Source organism: Agelaius tricolor, unplaced genomic scaffold, assembly GCF_023055355.1.
Source record: "Agelaius tricolor isolate 1412-34295 unplaced genomic scaffold, bAgeTri1.0.p SCAF_18, whole genome shotgun sequence".
NCBI lineage: Eukaryota > Metazoa > Chordata > Aves > Passeriformes > Icteridae > Agelaius > Agelaius tricolor.
The window spans coordinates 3854358-3869160 of record NW_027269278.1 but is presented as its reverse complement, the minus strand read 5'-3'; the positions used below and the strand labels follow the sequence as shown (position 1 = coordinate 3869160).

General features: G+C 63.2%; 1 protein-coding gene across 2 annotated transcripts in view; it reads left to right on the top strand.

Annotated features, from left to right (window-relative positions):
• The first annotated feature begins 2748 nt into the window (after positions 1–2748).
• The window catches only part of CXXC5 (CXXC finger protein 5), a 36539-nt gene continuing 24484 nt past the window's right edge, over positions 2749–14803 (top strand). The window contains exon 1 of one of the 2 annotated variants that reach the window (XM_071443073.1): positions 2749–2916. The gene's annotated coding sequence lies outside the window, so the exon portion shown is untranslated. Of the gene's footprint in view, positions 2987–14803 lie in introns of both variants that reach the window. The other variant, XM_071443074.1, reaches the window with a different exon arrangement.

Here is a 14803-nt window from a genome sequence, read left to right as displayed (position 1 = left end):
GTGTCCCACTTGCCTCCCAACCCTGGCCTGATCATTCTCCATCCTGTCCTGTCACCCTCCCTTCCTGTCCCTTTGCTCTTCATCCTCATCGTCCTCCATCTCTGGCCCACTCACTCTCCAGCACCGTCCCCCTTGCCCTTTATCTCTGTCCCCTCGGCCCTCCATCCTCATCCTCCTGTTACCCCCAGAACCCGCATGCCACTGGAAAGGCTCCAGGAGCAGAGTGGAGGCTCAGGGACGATGTCCCTTGTCCCCGTGCTGGGGGGATCTGCCTGTCTGGGAGCACTGGGGACCCTCCTCTGCATTTGGGGGGCTCCCTGTGCCTGGAGGGCTGGGGACTGGGCAGTGGGAATGCTGGGGAGCCTGGAGCTTGGCTGGGGACACTGGGCTGAAGCCACAGCTTTGCTGCTGTCACTGTCACCAAGTCCCAGCTTGGCTTTGTGCCTCAGTTTCCCTTCTCCTTGAGGATCCCAGACCTCAGTAAAGGTGATTTGCCCACAAGTTTTCCAAACACTCTGAGAAGTGAAATGCTGCAGCATTTGGGGGCCTTCAGTGGGTGGCAAACTCCAGGTGCCACTGCCACAGGCCCTGCCTTGGCAAAGGGGACATCAACACGCTGTGCTTCATGTTGGCATCAGGGGGTTGTGTCAGGTCCTTAAAAATAGCCAAAAAGGGGCAAAGAAAATGCCCTTGGTGAAGCCCACGTGGGTGAGATGGTGCTGTACGCTGGGCAGTGTCACCTGGAGTGCTGCTGGTGGGACTCTGTCCTTCTCCTGTGTCACCAGTGCCACCCTCATCCCATGTGCTGGGCACGAGGCTCCCCTGCTCCTGTTTTGGGGGGGCTGAGAGGCTGAACTGTGGAGGGAGGCAGGTTGGGAACACATTGAGAGGGCCAGCAGAGGAGCTGAAAGGGTGCCCAGGAGGATGGGACCGCGCTCCCCCATCGCTACCACCCGGAGGGAGATTTTTTGGGAAGCTGGAGCATCGTCACAGCACCCGCGGTTGCAAATCCCAGTGGCTAAATCTGCGAGAGGCGCATAATTAACGAGACGTGGATCAAATACAAACAGCATCCGCGCCGCTCGCCCCCCACCCCCCGCCCCATCGCAGATTTTTTTGTTTCATTTCGAGGCGGGAGCGGGGTGGGAAGAGATTTCGCATTCCTGTGAAAAAAAAAAAAAAATCAACGGCAACACAAACCCAGTTTCATTTTTGTCAGGGTTTCTGCTTTTGAGATGGTTTGGGTATTTTGCTGGCAACTGAAAAGGCTGCAGGAATTGGGGGTGGTGGGTTTTTTTTTGGGCTGTTTGTCCCTGGAAAGCTGCTCTCGGCTGAGGAGCGGGGATTTAAGGATTTTTTTTTTTTTAACTTCCAATATTTCAGTGCCCACAACTCCAAGGGGAAAAAAAAAAAAAAAAAAAACCAAACCCAACAACAACTCTCCCCCTCAGCCGCAAAAAATTCTGGCAAAAAGTTGAGCAGGAAACTTCTGGGCCAAGAGTGTTATCCCCCCACACCGCCGCGGGGCCAAACCTCGGGATTTGTCCCCTCCCTCCAGCTGACTTATCGGACCATCGATTATTTGCTGTTTATTCAGGGGGATTTCAGCGATGTCCCGCTGCGAGACCGTGAGGTCCCTCCCGGTGGCGGCAGCAAGCCGGGGGCTCCGGGCTTGGGGCTCCTCCCCAGAGCGATCCTGGCTGTGCGGAGCGACTGGGGAGCTCTGCACCCCCAGGTCCCCTCCGCTGCACCCCGGATACCGCGGGGCGACTCGTGCTTCTGGGACCTTCTGCCCCTGCACCCCACGGGGGGACAGAGAGATGGGAACGCTCTGTGGGTACCCCAGGGAAGGGAGAACAGAGAGACTGGCACCCCAGAGGGGATGCAGAGGGATGGGGACACCCCACGCTGGGGACAGGGGGAGCACATGCAGGGGGGTAATGGACAGAGGGGTGTGCACCCCACAGAGGGACAGACGGATGAGGAACGTTCTGGGGATGTGGGTGCACATGGGGGTGTCACCCCTCAGGGAACAGCGGGGAGGGAGGAGGCGCAGTTGGGTGACACCCCAGAGACACGATGGTGACACCCCAGAGACAGGATGGTGACACCCCAGAGACACGATGGTGACACCCCAGGGGATCGCTGGGGACTGGGGGGGCACTCTGAGGTGGAGGGGACGTGGCTGAGGGGACATCATGCTGGCACCCATGGGTGCGGCCAGCACTCAGGGTGCACAGTGGGGTGAAACCTGTGGGGCAGGTGGGACACGGAGGGGGTACGAACAGGATGGCAGCCGTGGGGGTGGATGGGACACGGGGGACACACTGCAATCCCATCCGTGTGTGACATGAGAGGTTGGGACACCACGGTGACACTCGGGTGGGGGGCGAGGGGGAGGCAGCTGGGACACGGAGGGTGACACACCACAGCAACACCCGTGTGAGGTGTACAGCCCACGGACGGCACAGCACCGTGACACCCATGAGGGGACATCAGGGATACGAGGGGCACACCACGGTGACACCCATGGGGGCAGCTGGGACACGGGCGCGGAGGGGTAGAGATGGGGGGGAGAGACCCCCGTGGGGGTCGCGCTGTGTCCCCACGCGCGGGGTGGGCTGTCGCAGCTCGGTGGCGCGGCGGGGGTGGCGGTGCCCCGGGGCTGGGTGTCGCCGCTCGGCGCTGGGGGTCGGGCGAGCCGGGGCTTGCGGGCGGCGCGCGCGCGGGGCGGCGGGGGGCGCGCGCGGCGTGTCGTGTCGTGTCGCGGCGTGTCGCGGTGTCCGGCGGCGCGGGGCGCTCGGCCCGGTCCGGTCCGGGTTTTGCCGGCAGCCGCGGGCAGCGGCGGCGGCGGCGGCAGCGCCGTGCAGCGCGGAGCGGGGGCTGCGCACTCCCAGAGCGAGCGGCGATGTGGAGGTGGGTGTGCGGCGGCGGCGAGGCACCGAGCCCGCCTCGGCTTCCCGGCCCCGGCCCCGGCCCCGGGCAGGTGCTGACCTCCCCTCCCTACCCCCGCTCCCTTCCCCTCCTGCCCCTTTCCCGGCTCCCGGGCAGCCCCCGCCGCTCCCGGCAGCGCTGCCCGCAGCGCGGCGGCTCCCGGACCGCCGCTCGCTGCCGGCCCCCGGGGCGCTCCGGCGGCGGAGTTGGGGTGGGGGGTGTCGGGGGGCTCTTGGAGAAAGGGGAGGTGGCGGAGGAGAAAAAGTTTGGCGGGGGGATCCGCGGCTCGCCCCGCTGCCCGGCGCCGTGCCCGGGCTGCCCGCGGCGGCGGCGGGGCCGGAGCTGGCCGCCTGCCCGCCTGCCCGCGTCGGGCCCGGCCGGTGCTGCCTGCGCGGCGCCCGAGCGGCCCCGCCGCTTCCCGGGGATGGGAGGGGAAGGGGAGGGGGGGAACGTCGGGGTAACGAGCAAAGTTTTTCTCGGTGCGACCGAACCCCGCTGTCGGTACCCGCAGCCCGGCGGGGATGCGCCGGGAGCCGCGGGGAGGGATGGAGTGAGCCCCCCCCACGGCTCCCCCCGCCGCCCCGGACCGCCGCGGCAGCGCCCGGTGGTTTCCCGGGTGACAATGGTGGCGGCGGGGCCGGGGGGCGGCGGGGGCGGCGGCGCCGCGGGAGGCGGTGGGCAGCGGGGCCGGCGGTGCCACCCGCGGCGGGGCTCGCGTGGGGGGCGCGGGGGAACCCCCGCCCTGCGCCGCTGACCGCGCGTGGGTCGCCGCCGCCTCGCCGGGGTGCGCCGGGCTCCCGCTGCAGTTCGGCTCCGCCGCCGGTGCCCGGGCGCGGGGTGGCCGTGGGAGCGGCGCCGCTCGCCATCGCCCAGCCATGTGCGACAACTCACCCAACTTTATCATCCCCCCGTTCCCGGCGAACCCCCCCCGCCCCGCTCCGCCGTCAGACGGGATTCCCAAACCCCCTGCTGCCCCAGCCCCGGCGGGGAGGGTGCCCCCCGCGCCCCGACACCCATCGAGCCGCCGCGATCGCGCCGTGGAACATCCCTCGTTCGGTGCCACCGGCCCCAAAACCACCGTGGGGGCTGTGGATTGTACCCGAATTTGGGAATTACGGCCTCAAACTCCGCCGAACCGCGGCCCCGTGCGCCCCACCGAGGTGTGGGGCGTTTTGTTGTTTTTGTTGGTTTTTTTCCTTTTATTTTAATTTTATTATTCCTAATTTTTTTTTTTTTTTTTTTATTTTCCACCGCATCCCGCAGCCGGCAGCGTCCTTCCTGCGGGGCCGGAGCTGCTTCGGGTCGGGTTATTCTTTGCTGGGATGATTGATTGGGGAGAGGAGGATGGGGGGGTGGCATGGGGGGTTAGGGGGTGGGATGGGCATGGCGGGGGGGGCCATCCCACGCACAAACAAAGCTGCGCACACATCCTGCGGTAACGGCCCCGCGTGTGCGCTGACCCGGCCGGGCAACCTTCACCCCCCGCCGCTCCGTGCCGGGGGGGCCGGCGGAATGATGAGGGATGCCGTGCTGTGGGAGGGCGGGTGAGGCCGGCTTTGGGGGGGCCGGGGGGGGGATGCCCATCCCGGCTACCTGGGGCGCGGAGCCGGGGCCGGCGGAAGTTTTGTTTCTCTGGAAACGGGCCCTGCTGTGTCAGCGGCCCCTTTGTGCCGCTTTGTCCGCGCCCCCCGGCCCCCAGCCCGGCGGCGGGGCCGCACCTGGGGCTGCGGGGGGACCGGGACCCCTCCGGCCTCCCCGCCCGGCCCGGCCCCCCGCGTTCCCTGGCCCCGCTGCTGCCCGCGGGCTGCGCTGCATCCCCCGGCGGGGCCGAGGCCAGGGGGGTCGGATGGGAAAAGGGGGGGGGGGGGGTGACTCTCCCCGAGGTCCCGCTCAGCGGGAGCCCTGGTAGGCATGGAAACCTCGCTCCGTCCCTCCGTCTGTCTGTCCGTCCGTCCTTCGCGTTCCCAGCGGGAGCAGCTTTGGGGAAACGGCTCCTCCAGCGGCCCCCGCGGGGCCGCCGCAGCGCATCGCCGTCGGTGGCGGCGTCACCCCGAGTGTCCCCGCGCGGGTACCCCGGAGATGCCCCCGGAGATGCCCCCGGCGCTGCGCCCCCTCCCCGGTGCCGGTACCGGCGTCGCCCCGTCGCGCTGGCAGATGTCGCGCCCTGACCTCGGGGACGCCGCCTGGGGGGGGCTGTGGGAGGGACGTGGAGGGGGGGACACGGTGACGGGACGATGGGGACGGGGACGCGCCGGCGTGTGACAACAAAAGCAAAGTAACAAAGGAGCCGCCGGTGCCGCTCAAAGTTGGTCCCGGCGCCGTTCGGGGCTCGGTGGCCCCGGGGGCAGGGCCGGGGGGGGCTGCGTGCGGGGCGGGATGGGCAGGCAGGGGGTGGGGGGGTTGTGCCGGGCGTCACCAATGTCCCCGTGTCCTCCCCCCGCCTCGGTGGGAAGAGGCAGGAGCCGGCCGAGGCGTCCTTGACATGGATTTTGTGGTGGGGATGCGGGCAGCCGGCGCCGCGCTGCCAGGCACTGCCCGCACCGCCCGCTCCTGCCTCTGCTCCTGCCCCTGACACAGAGCTCTGCCTGCTACACCCCGAAATTCAGCCTGTCCCTCCTCTCCCTCCTCTGGGGCAGGGCTTTGTGCCAGAGCAGACGCTGTGGAGGTGTGGGGAGTGTTTTGGGGATCCCCGACCCTGGGGGTCCCTCACCCACCGGCATCCCCCGGTGTCACCAGGACCTTTCCAGGCAGGTGGCAGCAGTGCAGGTGCTGCTTGTCTGTGCCCTGGGGATGCTGCAGGGTTTGGGGGTGACATTCTCTCCCCAGAACTGTCCCCTCTGACCGATCTCCTGTGTGGGGCACTGGGGGGATGGCTGGATCCAGGGTGTTGGCCCTGGCAGCCAGCACCTGGCACCTCCTGGTGTGCCCATGCAAGGCTTGGCCGAGGTTGGATCATCCCCAGCTGGTCCTGGACCCTCCACCTCCCCCAGCAGGGACATTCCCTGGGGTGGCCACAGCGATGATGCCACCGTTCTCCTGCCTCCCTGTTTTGTTTTCCCAAATCCTGGCTGTAGGAACAACCTCTTGATTAAGTGTATTAATAGTTAAACTTTCAGCTCATAGCTTAAACTCACCAGACCACGAAAAGCTCCCTCCTTTACTCATGCTCTGGTGCTCAACTAAAATATTGCACTCAAAAGGCTTGTTTCTTTTTTTCCTGCTCCTTTCCCCTTCCTTTTCCCCTGACTCAGCTGTGGCTCCTGGGAGCAAGGGGGGTCTTGTGGGACTCCCAGTTGTCACTGCTGCCCCTTGCAGCCACCTCCCTGCACAGAGCCCAGGCATGGAGCATGGGTGTCCCCAAAGTGATTGGTGCTCTTGAAACTCCTCCAGGATGGGGAGCAGGACGGGAGTCACTGCCCCAGGTAGAGGCTGGCCCTCCACCCAGCTGGGGACATGAGAAGGGATGGGCTGTGGTGGCTGGGGAAGGGATGGAGATGCTGGCAGTGGGTGGTGTGTGGCATTGGCTCTTTTCCTGCCAGGCAGGTGATGGGGAAAGAGGAAGGTGGCAGGTTCAGCCATGCCCAGTGCAGGATCTTGCAGCTGTGTGGGGACAGCCCCAGCCCCAGCACAGCTGGGGGAATGATGGGCTGGGAGCAGCCCTGCAGAAAATGCCTGGGGGTGCTGGTGGGTGACAGATGGGACATGAGCCAGCGCCGTGCACTGGCAGCCCAGAAAGGTGAGTGTGTCCTGGGCTGCACCACGGGCAGCAGGGTGAGCAGGGGGTGCTCTGGGGAGAGCCCCTTGGGGCACCATATCCAGCTGTGGCATCCCCAGCACAGACAGATGTGGGGCCTGTTGGAGCAGGTCCAGAGGAGGCCACGGAGATGCTCCAAGGGCTGGAGCCCCTCTGCTCTGGAGACAGCCTGGGCATGTTCAGCCTGGAGTAGAGAAGGCCACAGGGAGACCTTGAAGCTCCTTGCAGTGCTCAAAGAGTTTCAAGAGAGCTGGAGAGGGACTTTGGACAAGGGCCTGGAGTGAGAGCACAAGGGGTGAGAGTTTTGAACTGTAACAGGTCGGGGTTAACTTGTGCATGGGGAAGAAATGTTTTACACTGAGGGTGGGCAGGCCCTGGCCCAGGGTGCCCAGAACAGCTGTGGCTGCCCCTGGATCCCTGGCAGTGCCCAAGGCCAGGCTGGGCAGGGCTTGGAGCAGCCTGGGACAGTGGAAGGTGTCCCTGCTATGGCAGGGGGTTGAAAGGAGAGGAGCTTTGGTCATTTCCAACCCAAACCACTCTGGGATTTGGTGCAGGGAGCAGTGGTGTGGGAGGGGCAGGAGGGCAGAAACGTGTGGGCAAAGGGGTGGCTGGAGGGGGAACCACCTCCAAAGGTGGCCAGTGGGAAATCCCAGGCTGGAGTGGAGGAAATGTGGGGAAATTGCTGCTGCCCAGCAGTGGCTCTGCCCTGGGGATCAGCTCTCAGCTGCCTTTGCCTTCAGCAGAGGGACATGTCCTGGTGGGGAGGCTGCACTTGCCATCCTGGGGAGCATCAGGACATGTGGGTGAGGAGCAGCCTGCATCCCTACCCATGCCCTGTATCCCTTGGGACACCCATGGGGCTGGAACCCCAGGAGAGCTCCAGGGACAGCAGGCAGCAGAGCAGTGACCCCAGGGAGTGGCTGAGGGTGACCTGTGGGTCCCTTTGCCTTTGGGAAAGTCCAAAGGACACATTTACCCTGGCTTTGGGCCCTCAGGCACCTGACATCCACAGCCAAAAAGCTTTGGGGTCTGTCACCATCTCAGTGCTGGTCATGTGCCCACCCCACAGTCTCTCCTTTTGGGGTGCTGGAGTGCTGGTCCCTTACATCTTCAGAGTGATTTCATCCCTGCTTGTCTTTTCCCAAGGCCTGCAAGCAGGTGGAGTGTGTAGATGGTCTGAGATGACAGCCTGTGCTGCACGTGGGTGACAGCCTGTGATTATGTGCATAAAAGGATTTTTGAGGTCAGGAGGTTTTCCAGTGGCTGCCTTGGTGTCCCTGGTTCCCACCATCCATGGTTATGGCATGGAAGGGACTGGGCTAGTGGCTCCCAGGCTGTGGGCTTGCCTTGGGATGTGTGGGTCTGCCTGGATGTCCTTGTCCTGGAATGGTGTCACTTGTACCAGAGCACCCTCCATGGCCTGAGCTGGGACATCCTGGGTGCAGGAGGATGAGGATGCATCACCTCCCCTCAGTGATGCTGGCAGTGTGCTGGCCTGGGCATGGGAGGATCTGTGTCAGCTGTGACCCTGGAAGTGGTGGCCAAGAATGAAAAAGGAAAAGGTGTTTTCTGACTTTCCAAGCAGGATGTGCTTTCCCATCCCCACCCTGGCAGCCCTGAGAGGTGGGAGCTGGAGAGGGCTGGGGTTCCTGGCCCTGCCCTGTGCCAGCCCTGTGAGGTTTCAGTGGGGACACTGGGGGTGATGGGTGGGACATGCCCACGGGCTGAGGTGACCCTGTCATTTCTGGGTCACTTCTGAGATGGGCTCCATCCCCAGGCTCTGATTGTCACCTGGCTGGTGGCAGGGCTGAGAGCAGTGCTCTCCTGGCCCTGTGAGTGACTCCAGTGGCTCCTGGTGGCTGCTGCCACCCGTGGTGCCCTGGGCTGACCCTGGCATACATTTGCTGAGCTCGTGCTGAGCTCCCTGGGTTTGGTGCCTGCTGGAATGGGGACTGGGTTTGGGATCAGATTGGCCACGTTCCCCTCTGGCCTGCTCTGGTGCTGCTGTCCCTGGTCACCTCCTGCTGTGTGGGTGGTTCAGTGTGGTTGGAAGCACAGTTCGGTGGATGGTTTGGTTTTGCCTCTGCAAATCTGCCTTGAGTTCATGCCTGTGCTCCAGTTTCTGTAGGGACATCTGGGCAATATCCATCTCTCACAATCTTCTGTGTGGAGTTGTCCATGCCCAGCCAAGCAATGCAGCTCCATCCACTCAGCCTCTGGGTTCTCTCTTGGTGTCCCCAAGGGTCTTGGTGTCATTGGTTCTCACTTCTCTTTGCTAGGACTTGCCCTTGTGGTCTTTGTGCCTCTTTCTCTCCCTCAGAGATGGGATTTTGGGGTCCACATCCAAGCCCAGTGTCCCATTTGAACATCCTGAAAGCTGAGACATTCCCAATTGAATATCCCAACCCTGAAGGGTCCCAAGTGTTCACAGATCCAGGTGCTCTTACCCTGTAACAGCTCTTGTTCCTCTGCACCCACTTGCTGCTCAGAGGCAGCTCCTGCCACTCCTGGACCTGGAGCAGGGCCAGGGGGGAGCATTCATGGCCAAGCAGATTTGGTGCCTGGGGAAGGGCAGGTGAGCTGTGCCCACAGATGATGCTTGGAGGCTCTGTGGGATCTTGCTCCTTCTATAGACTCCTACAACAGTTTGGGCAGGAAGGGACCTTAAAGGTCATCTAGTTACAGCCCCTGCCATGGGCAAGGACACCTTCCACTAGCCCAGATGGCTCCAAGTCCCATCCTACCTGGCCTTGAGCACTTCCAGGGATGGGGCAGCCACAGCTTCTCTGGGCACCCTGTGCCAGGCCCTCAGCACCCTCACAGGGAAGAATTCCTTCCTAATATCCAATCCCAAACTTTCCTCTTTTAGTTTAAAACCCTCACCCCCTGTCCTATCATGACAGACCCTACTGAGAAGTCTCTCCCTGACTTTCCTGTAAGCCCCCATAAAACACTGAGAGGTTTTTCAGCAGGTCCAGGCCTCACCTGGGCCATGGGGAGGTGGCAGTGGCTGGTGACCAGGATGTGGCAGCACATTGGGTGATCCTTCCTCACCTTTCCCTTCTGCATCTGCCAGGATCCCAGCGGGGAGGAGCTCCCAGCACCCGGGGAGGAGCTCCCAGCACCCGGGGAGTTCCCAGCACCCAGCACTGCCGGGGTCCTGTGGGCTCTCTCTGCCTGTGGGCACCATGCCCATGGGCTCTCTCTGCCGCCTGTGGGCTCTCTCTGCCCCTAGGCTCTCTCTGCCCCTGGGCTCTCTGTGCCCATGGGCTCTCTGTGCCCGTGCCCCGCTGCCCGCCGGGGGCTTTGCCCCAGTTCCCGGGATTGCTGCCGGAGCCGGGCGCGCTGCTCTTGCCCTCTGCTTTACCTTCTGCATCTCACTAATCTGATGACCGGAGGTATGCGAGGCATTTCAAATATGGCCTCGTTAGCTGGCTCCGGACAGAGCACGCAAGAGCCGTTTCTTCACACTCCTGTTCCAGCCGCTCCCTCCTCCCACGGCATCCCGCTGCTGCTGCTTGGCGGTTCCGGCTGGGATCGGCACGGCCGGCTGAGCCCATCCTGCCGGGCTGGGCTGGGCAGGCAGCGTGTCCTGCTGGCCACCGGGTGGCCGTGGGGCTCTCGAACCGTTTGGGAGCATCACTGGGTGTGTGGGAGCAGGGTGAGCGTGTGCCAGGGATTGGGGTGTGCCCTGTGCCCCCACCCTTGGCAGGTGCCCAGTCCTGCCACTGTGGTGTCAGGGGATCCCATGGCACCCCTGACAATGGCCTTGGGGAGTCTCAGGGAATCTGAAAGGCATCAGGGTGGGAGATGTGGGATGGGAGGGGCTGGCTGGGCACTGAACTGTGAGTGCCAGGCTGGGCTGTCCCTGCTGCACCCATGGGAAGTACCCAGTGTAGGGAGTGAGCTTGGAGGGGTGCAGTGTGTGGGTGAAGAGGAGGGGGGGATACCCTGGTATCCCCACGTGTGGGTGCTGTCCAAGGGGACTGCAGCCCATCTGAGTCTCCAGCTCTCTGGCTCTCTCCAGCGTGATCCTTGCAGGGCTGCCATGGCACTCACCTTGGGTCCCATCCCTCTGCCCCTGGGATGGTGAGCACAGCATCCCATCCATCTGTCCATCTGTGTCCGTCTGTTTCTCCCCGTTCCCTCCATGCCCTGGGCTGGCACAACGTGGGGCTCCACTGTCACCCATGACAGCACTGCTGGGGACCCTCCACTCTTGCTGTCCCTTGTGCCCCCTGCATCCATCCCCACGGTGACAGCGTGAGCCTGGCACCATCTCCCCATTCCGCTATTTAAAGCTGGGGCTGGGGGGAAAAAAACCAACCGTGGAGGATGAAGATGATGATGGTGGCTCTGGGCGCCCTTGGGGACAGCTGGACCGGGGAGGGGCAGCCGTGGCCTGGCACAGGCGGGCACGGGGCTGGGAGCCGGACGCCAGGCGTTTGCGCTTTAATGCATCAGGACAGCATTGCAAATTCCAGGCGGCCGAGCGTGCGCGGTGCCGGGCGGGGGCCGCGCTGCCAGCCCCGCTCAGCGCCGCCCGCGGGGCGATCGGGGCCGGGCACGGCTGGGGGCAGCCCCCGCTCTCCCGAGCCCGGGTGTGTGCGCAGCAGAGCTGGGGGCAGCCCGGGGCGAGCGGGGCACGGCGGGAGGGAGGCTGGTGTGGTTTGTAGGGATCTGTGTCTCCCCTGTCTGCAGGCACCTCTGTCCCTCTCCTGTCTGCAAGACCCTTGTCCCCCCCACCACCTGCGAGGATCTCGGATCTCTCCTTCTGCAGGGACCCTTCTCCTCTGTCCCTCTCAGTCTGCCAGGGCCCCTGTCCCCTCCTTCTGCAGGGAACCCTGTTGCCCTTGTCCCCTCCTCATCTGCAAAGCCCCCATCCCCCTTTTACAGAGCCCCCTGTCTCTTCATCTCTCCCTGTCCCCACTTCTTTAGGGACTCCTGTTCCCCAATCTTCAAAGCCCCCCATGTTCCCCCCTGCCTCCAGGCACCCCTGTCCCCCTGTTCTGCTGAGAACCCTGTCCCTTCATCTTCAAAGCTCTGTGTCCCCTCCTCTGCAGGGTTCCCTATCCCCCCATATGCAGATCCCTGCTGCCCCTCTCTGCAGAGCCTCCCATGCTCTGCCTGCCCCCCCTTTGCAGAGCCCCATGTTCCCCCACCCACAGGGATCCCAGAATCCCCACATCCACAGGAACTCTTGTCCCCACATCTGCAGGTCTGGGGTGGTTCCCAGTCCCGCCCCCGGGGGTGGCTGGAGGCTGTTCAGGGCCAGCTGGTGCCATCTGAGTTCCCAGGAGAAGGGGTGACCTTTCATCTCTACACATGGGTAAACTGAGGCAGGGAATGGCACGGAATCCTCTCTAAGAATGCTTTTTCATCCTTTCCCTGAGTATTTCCCCCAAACCTGAGCCGGTCAGTGGAGCCAAGACTCCCAGGCTTTGCCTCCATCTCCTCACCACCGTGTGATCTCCTTCCCCCATCCTCACATTCAGATTCCTTAAATAAAAAAAGCCTTTAAAAAACATGTATTGCCACCTCGTTGGGAAAAATTGGAGTCACCTGGAGCGCTAATCCCGAGGCACCCTGGGGCTATGGGTGCTCCCTGGGCTGGCTCCCGTGGGCTGCTGGAGGAGGGAGGGGGCCTTTGCTTTCCGAAAGGCGTTGGGGGATTAGTGGGAGGATTGGTAAATCTGACCCCAGGTAAAGATTAAGACCCAAAAAAAAAAAAAAAAGGAAAATCGTTGTGTTTTTTCCCGTGCCTGATGCACCGTGAAGATTAAACTGGGATGAGTCTGTGCAGCAGCCAGTTCGATTAGGGGTGGGGGGCAGCAGGGAGGGATGAGATGATGAGATGGGGCAGGGATGTCTGAGGGTCTGGAGGTGCCAAAGCTGGGGGGAAAGGGTAACCTGGGGGGCCTGAGGCCAGTCCTGGGGGTCCCCAGGCTGTCTGTGGTTGGTGCTTTGGGGGACAGCCACATCCATAACCACTGCCAGCCTGATCCTGGGAATGGCTGGCACTGGGCTGTGTGGGGTGGCTTCAGCAGCTCATCCCGATGGACAGGGCTGGAAAGGCCCCTTGGCAGTGGGGAGTTCATCCCCACAGCCAGCACCCTCCTCTTTAGGGACTGGATGTGCTCTCATCCCACCCAAGGTCCCTGGTCTGCACCCCACAAACCATCCCACCATGCAGCCCCCTCCCAGGATAACCAGGGATATCCTGATATTCCTTACCCTTGGCCAGGACCCCCACCCTCCATGGCTCTGGGGCTGGGAAGGCTCCCAGCAGAGCTCTGGGAATCCTGTGTGTCCCACTGGTGCTGCTCCTCTGGGAAATGATGGGAAAGGGGTCAGGGGCTCCCCTCCAGGGTACAGAGTGAGGGACATGTCCCTTCCCACAGCTTCCCTGCCCTGGTGTTCCTGGGTCCTTTTGCTGATGAAGGACCAAAGGAAATTGGGAAAACCCCTCAGGGCTGTCTGGCCATTCTGAGGGACCATTTGAGCAGTGGGTGTACTGGGAGAAACTGGAGTGGCTGTCCCTGGGGGGGACCATGGGCTGGTGACCCCTCCTTTGGGACAAGGCTTTTTGGGGGCTGAGCATTGGCTTGGGGGTCAAGCAGCTTTTTGGGGTGTTGAGCACTGGGTCGAGGGGCTGAGCACCATTTTGGGGAGCTGGGGACTGGTTTGGTGGTCAAGGATTGTTCTGGCTTGGGGGGGGTCAAGCACTGATTTGGGGGTTTGGTGTTTTGGGGGGCTGAGCACCAGCATGAGAGTCAAAACAGCATTTTGGGAGACTGAACCAGCTTGAGGCTCAGGCACTGTTTTGGGGCCTGAACTCCAGTTTGGGGTCTGGGCAGCAGCTCAGTGGCTGGGTCAGGGGGCTGAGCCCTGTCTTGGGGGTCAGGCACTGTTCTGGAGGGCTGAGCACCATCTCAGGGGTGGGGTGTTCAGCACCCACTTATGGGTTCAGTGCTGCCTTGGGGGATGAGCCCTGCCTTGAGAGTGGAGCACTGTTTTGGGAAGCTGAGAGCCAGTTTGGCCACCAAGCACCAGTTTGGGAGGCTGAGCACCATTTCAGGGGGCTGAGTACTGGCTCAGAGGTTGAGCAGTGGTTTGGGGGTGGTTTAAGCGCTGTTCTGGGGCTGAGCCCCAGTTTGAAGGGCTGGATCCTTCCTGAGAGGGCTGGGGGGCACCCCAGTGTGGGTGTGATCCTGTCTCATGTCCCATTCTGGGCTGTGGCAGTGCCAGGGCAGGAGGTTGTTCCTGCTGTGCCTTTGCTCCCTGTCCTCAGCACAGAGTGGGGACAGGGATCCCATCTGTCCCCAGACAGGGACAGACATCCCCCCTCTGGATGGGGAGTATCAGGAAAAGCTGGCTCTAGGTGCCCTTGCTGTGCCAAGTGTGTGGGCCCATCCCAGCCCTCCCCTGCCTCAGTTTCCCTCCTGCAGTGGAGGCAGAGCATCCCCCCCTCCCTCTTCAGAGATCTCCCTGCTGCCTCCTGCCCAGAGTGCTCCAGCTGCTCTCCCAGGGGGCTGCCATGGGCATCCCTGCCCAGGCAGGTGAGGATGGAAGGGTCCAGTGGCTGGGTGCTGGTATCCTGGCTAATGCTGGGCTGCCAGGAGCATCCCTGAGTGTTCCCCTGGGAACTCAGGTGTGCTGGGTGTCCTGGCAAACCCTCCCACAGCCAGCTCTGTGCTGGAGCCTCACCTGCTCTCCCAAAGGAATTGAATCTCCCTGCCTGGAGCAGGGTGATCCTCAAACTGGCACCATTTGTGGGGAAGGGCCTGGGTGGGTGCAGCTGAGCTGCTGCAGTGGGGAGAGCAGGGTCCCCTTCCCAGGGCTGGGGAGGTGAGGAGGAGCCCAGGATGTCTCCATCTGTGGGGCAAGGAGGGCATGAGCCCCCCCTGTGCTTTGCAGGTCACCTTGAACCCTGCTGGCCCCTGGCCTGGGGACCCACCTGGCACCCTGCCCATGCCTGGGCAGCAGCAGCTGCACCATCCCCTGTGCCCCAGGCAGGGTGAGAGGATGGCACAGCGCTTTTTCCTGGCCTCCCAGCCATGCTGTGTCCCAGGGCTTGTTCCTTGTGCCAGCACCTCCCCTGGAAGCACCCTTGGG